Below are 6,016 nucleotides of genomic sequence, written 5' to 3' on the forward strand. Positions count from 1 at the left end.
ACACTCCTGGTTCAGACCTACCCTATTTACTAAATGTACTTTCAAGAAAACACATGGCAAATTCCTCCTCTCAATATACAGATACATCATCAGATTTTATATTCCAGCCTTCCAAAGGCATTTGAGTAATTGCGGAACTCTAAACTTTAAGTCAAAAAAATTAATCTTTGTCATTTACAATAAAAAAAATGAAAACAATTTAAAATACTCATATAGGGAATTAAGTAAATGCCATGCACATGATGTTATGTTGCTGCTGCTGCTAAGTTGTTTCAGTTGTGTCTGACTCTGTGCCACCCCATAGACGGGAGCCCACCAGGCTCCCCTGTCCCTGGGATTCTTCAGGCAAGAACACTGGAGTGGGTTGCCATTTCCTTCTCCAATGCATGAAAGTGAAAAGTGAAAGTGAAGTCGCTCAGTCGTGTCCGACTCGTAGAGACCCCATGGACTACCGCGCACCAGGCTCCTCTGTCCATGAGATTCTCCAGGCAAGAGTACTGGAGTGGGGTGCCATTGACTTCTCTGGATGTTATGTTACTACATATTAAAATTACATTTACATGATGTTTTCACTTTTTAATATAAAATTATAAATATTTTAAACTTGTAGAATTTTAATGGCAAGAAAATGCTTATGTCATGTGTTGAGCAAACAACAGGAAACAGTACAGTAAGATGAAAGCTATTTAAAATATCACAGAAGAGGAGGAGGCAGCGGCGGCGGGCCGGGGGAGGGGTCCGCAGGAAAGAAAAGAGAGCCTATTTGCTGTGGGAAATGGATTGGAAAAGAGAAAGCAGTGGCAGAGCTCTTGGGAGAGTGTTGCAGAAGCCCAGGTCACCTTCTAAGAATCAGGCGTTGGTGGAAGAAGCTCAGGCGACTGTGAGGCCAGAGTGGTGAATGTCATTGTCAAGTCCACAGGAGTCCTGGAGACGCCCTGAGGGAGAGGGCTGTAAAGATGCGGGCCTGCAATCTTGAGAAGGAGTGCTTTCAAACCGGTGCGCGGGGCCAGCCAGAACCTTGACTGGCCCGGGAATCTGGCCAGAAACCTGAGCGGGAAGGAATGCAAAGCACCGCGCCATGGACACGAGGCCCCAGGAGAGCAGGAAGGGGCCCCCCGCCCAGGGACATGCCCTCGGCGGTGGGGCTGCTGTTCTCCATGGCCCTCATGAACGTCCTCCTCTACCTCGGCCTCGACCAGCTCTTCATCTGGCCCTGGCGCTCCGCGGAGGACCCTGGCCACTGCCCACCCCCGCTCCCACCCCCCAGCCACTTCAGCTTGGGGCAGATGACCAACTGCTCCCCGCGGCTGCTCTCAGAGCAGCTGAGGGCAGACGTGAGGCAGCTGGAGCATGTCAGGGAAGGAGCCAAGAAAAGAGTGTTTCTGTCCGAGTGGAAGGAACGCAAGGTGGCCCTGTCGAGGCTCACCAGGCTGGAGCTGAGAGACGACTTCCTGCACAGGCTGCGAATGCTGCAGGCCCCGAAGAACAAGCACGTGATCACGCTGCTGGGCTACTGTGAGAACGATAACATCATCCTCACAGAGTACCATCCCTCAGGCTCCCTGGGCAACCTGGAGGCCATGCTGAATCTCTCCAAGTACTGCAGCCTGTGGCAGTACAGGCTGCAGCTGGCCCTGGGCAACGTGCCCATCCTTGACTTCCTGTACCCCAGCCCCCTGGGCACGCCGGTCATGTGCAACTCCAGCGACCTGTCCAAGACACTGTCCCAGTACCTGCTGACCGCCAACTTCAGCATCGTACTCAACGACCTGGACACCTTGGCCCTGGTGAACCGCAGCTAGACTTTGGTGAAGTGTGGCCACCAGGAGCTCCGTGGGGACTTCATGGCCCCAGAGCAGCTGTGGCTCTTCGGAGAGGACAACCTTCCAGGACGATCTCATGCCCACCTATGACGAGAAGAGCGATATCTGGAAGATTCCAGACATCTCCAGTTTCCTTCTGGGGCACATGCAAGGGAACGACGTGGTCCGATTCCACTTGTTTGATATTCACAAGGCATGTAAAATCCAGGAGCTTGCAGAGAGACCCACTGCTCAGAATGTCCTGGACACTTACCAGAATGTTCTGAATCTACTCAGAGACACCTCAACATCTCAGACAAAGAGATGCTGTAAGAGCCAGTATGGTCGTTGAGGAGTGGGAATCAGGGAACAGCTGGAAGAGTTGCACCAGTTTTGCCCTGATGTAAGGTGGCAGAAAGTGAAGAGGAACTAAAAAGCCTCTTGATGAAAGTGAAAGAGGAGAGTGAAAAAGTTGGCTTAAAGCTCAGCATTCAGAAAACAAAAATCATGGCATCTGGTCCCATCACTTCATGGGAAATAGATGGGGAAACAGTGGAAACAGTGTCAGGCTTTATTTTTTGGGGCTCCAAAATCACTGCAGATGGTGACTGCAGCCATGAAATTAAAAGACGCTTACTCCTTGGAAGAAAAGTTAGGACCAACCTAGATAGCATATTGAAAAGCAGAGACATTACTTTGCCAACAAAGTTCTGTCTAGTCAAGGCTATGGTTTTTCCTGTGGTCATGTATGGATGTGAGAGTTGGACTGTGAAGAAGGCTGAGTGCCGAAGAATTGATGCTTTTGAACTGTGGTGTTGGAGAAGACTCTTGAGAGTCCTTCGGACTGCAAGGAGATCCAACCAATCCATTCTAAAGGAGATCAGCCCTGGGTGTTCTTTGGAAGGAATGATGCTGAAGCTGAAACTCCAGTACTTTGGCCACCTCATGCGAGGAGTTGACTCATTGGAAAAGACTCTGATGCTGGGAGGGATTGGGAGCAGGAGGAAAAGGGGACGCCAGAGGATGAGATGGCTGGATGGCATCACCGACTCGATGGACATGAGTTTGAGTGAACTCTGGGAGATGGTGATGGACAGGGAGGCCTGGCGTGCTGCGATTCATGGGGTCACAAAGAATTGGACATGACTGAGTGAACTGAACTGAACTGAACTGAACTGAGCGAACTGAACTGAAGTGAAATGAAGGTGTTAGTGGTTCTGCCCTGGGTTCTTCCTCTCCTGACCGCCTGAGGGCTGTTGCCAAGCAAGAGTACATGGGCTTGATGTGAGCCTGGCTGCAAGCGAAGGTGGAGAGAAGCAGTGAGTCTGACCAGTATCTGAAGGAAGTAACAAAAATGGAGCTACAAAGAGGTGTTTCTAACAACTAAATCTGTAAGCTTGTAAGAAATGTGTGTAGAGAGGTTTTTAAGTGGCAGTGTGTGGAAGAGACAAGCGGTATTTCTCCCTTTGTCGGGTGAGTATCTGCAGTGTACTTCATGGTACCAAGGAGACATCACTATGTTTCAGGTGGCTGCTCAGGAACAGGTCTGTGTCATCCACGTCTCAGCAAGGTAGCATGCTTTCTAAAACCTTGAGTGGTTAAGGAACATTTAATATATCACGTATGATGGAAATCACATCTCTGTTACTACTGCCTTGGATGGTGCTTGTGAAATTGCTCTTTACCTTCCAGCTGGATATTTATTCTGTATTCAACATTAATTATTGTGAACATTTTACACCAGCAGTGTCTGTCGCTCACTCATTACTGGGCGGCGTAGAACCCTTCCACTTGAGTCGCTTGATTGAATACTTCAGAAAGCTCTTTCCTTGGTCCCCATCATCCTCGTTTGCAGGGGAGGAAGGATTTGGTGTATATTCGTCATTACCATTAGGAGGTTAAAGCTGGCATTGAGGGAAGAAACGCTGCGCACAGGCGTTTGTCACCAGAATTACAGAGAGCTGGCCCCACCCCACCTGGCAGTCTCAGACTCAGTGTCTGGGTGGAGTCTTTGCATTTCTCACTGGTTCCCTGGTGATACAGCCAGTGCTGCCAGTCTGGGAACCACATTTTGAGAACCAGTGTCCTTATCTGTCAGGCAGGCAGGCCAGGCAGTAGACAAGGAATACGATCAGTATTCTCCTTGTTCTTTCTCCCATGGTGATTGGGTCCTGTGAGTCCTACGGTTGGTCAGAGAATACGCTTGCCCAGAGTATATTAACCGATGCTCTTTGTTATAAACATGCTGCCAGGACCCACTAGGATGGCTGTAATCAAAAGGATGGACAATAACAAATGTCAGCGAGGATGTAGAGAATTGGAACCATCATACGTTGCTGGTAAGAATGTAAAATGGTCCAGCTGCTTTGGGAAACAGTCTGACTGTCCTCAAAAGGTGAAAAGTAGAGTTACCATGATCCAGCAGTTCCACTTCCCAATATTTCCCAATAAGAATTGAAAACATGTCCATAAAAGAAGTTGGACACAAATATTCATAGCAACATTATTCATAATGAACAAAAGATGAAGATAATCCAAATGTCCATATGCTAGTGAATAGATAGAAGAAAACGTGGTCCATCCATACAAAGAGGTAACATTCAGCCATGAAAGGAGTGTATCACTTATGCATGCTTCAACATGGATAGACATACTAAGTGAAAGTAGCCATCACAAAAGACCACATGCCATATGATTCCATTTGTAACTCACAGAAATAGAAAATAAATTAGTGGTTTCACAGGGGCTGGCAGGGGCTTAGAGTTGAAGAATGGGGGGTGCTTGCTAATGGGGATGGGGTTTCTTCAGGGGTGATGAAAATTTCCAGAAACGATAATGGTGATGGTTGCACAACTTTGCATATAATGAATAACACTGAACTGTATAAAAGGGGGAAATTTTGTGGTTTGTAAATTATATCTCAATAAAGCTGGAAAAAAATAAAATATCACAGAAAAAGACTGGAAGTGAATATTTGCCTTTGTGTGATGAGACTATGGTTTTTATTTTAATTACTGAACTATTCCTCTATGATTTTTGCTGTGAGGAAAACATAATATAAGTGTAAAAAGAAGAAAGGAACAGATTGCCAATGGGGGATTTTTAAAACCAGTTTCTGCCTCTGTGTGTGTGTGTGTGTGTGTGTGTGTGTGTGTGTATCCAGCTATGTTTATCTATTTCCACCTACACTGTTTATTTCATAGGAAAGGTTGCAAGTTTTCCACAAGCCATGACTGGGGAAGGTTTGCTTTGCCTTTCCACAAAGTTAGCTCTGGCTAAGGCGCTCAGAGATCTAGACCTGGATTTATTTAAGTCTTACCTCACTAATACATGGAACCCTTTGGATTTCAGCCTCCCTAGCATCCTCTGTATTGCTGAAGAATGCAGTTTCTGGCCCTTTTATCTCTCCACATAGAGGAAAAGGAGCTTTGGCACCAAATTGACTTCAGTTGCAGTGGACTCCACTTATTGCTAGTGGCATGACCCCTGGCTATCTACCTCGGTCAGTAAGCAACGGCTTTCTCATCTGTTAAGTAGTAAAGAACACTGTCTTGTTTTTGTAGGATAAAAATGAGGAGACCCATGTGAAAAAAAACCTTAGCACAAGTTCTCAAAAATGGAGAGTCACTTAATTTTTTTTGTCTTATAATTGCACCATGCTTCCAAAATCAGGCATCCTGATAGTGAGGATTTTTTGAAGAGTGGAGCTGGCCTCTCATTTCTTAGGATGGGTTGTTTTTTGTTTTTTTTTTTTCCTTAGGAGTCTTTTTGGTTCCACTAAATATGCCCAAACTCTTGAATAAACAAAGTCCCAGCTTTATTCAAATAAGCCTTGGTTTTTCTCAGGAGATAGTGGGTTTTCTTTTCCAAGTTAATAGAATAAAAAACTTCAAATGTGTTTTCTCCACAAAGACTAACTTAATTCTGCTAGAGGCTTTTTCCATTTCCTGATGGGACCTAAGGAGACCATGACTGTTAATAACAGTACTAATTGTTTAAATCCATTTGTTAGGAAAACAAAGTTCTTATTTTCTTACCATTATCATTTTTTTTGTTGTTGTACGAAAAGAATTAACTTAAATCCCATAGCTTCTCTTGTGGGTTTTTTGTTTTTTTCTTTTTTGCCATCTCTAAGCTTGGTGCCATTTTGTTTCAGTATTAACTACAAATCTCATCTAAAGCCTTTTGAAGGCAGCTTATTTCTATTATTCTCA

At 45.5% G+C, this 6,016-nt stretch overlaps 1 pseudogene; it reads left to right on the forward strand.

Annotated features, from left to right (window-relative positions):
- Positions 1-729: 729 nt before the first annotated feature.
- LOC133261022 (protein O-mannose kinase-like) lies at positions 730-5,298 on the forward strand (annotated as a pseudogene).
- Positions 5,299-6,016: the final 718 nt, after the last annotated feature.

This window comes from Bos javanicus, chromosome 2 (assembly GCF_032452875.1).
Source record: "Bos javanicus breed banteng chromosome 2, ARS-OSU_banteng_1.0, whole genome shotgun sequence".
NCBI classification, from domain to species: Eukaryota; Metazoa; Chordata; class Mammalia; order Artiodactyla; family Bovidae; genus Bos; species Bos javanicus.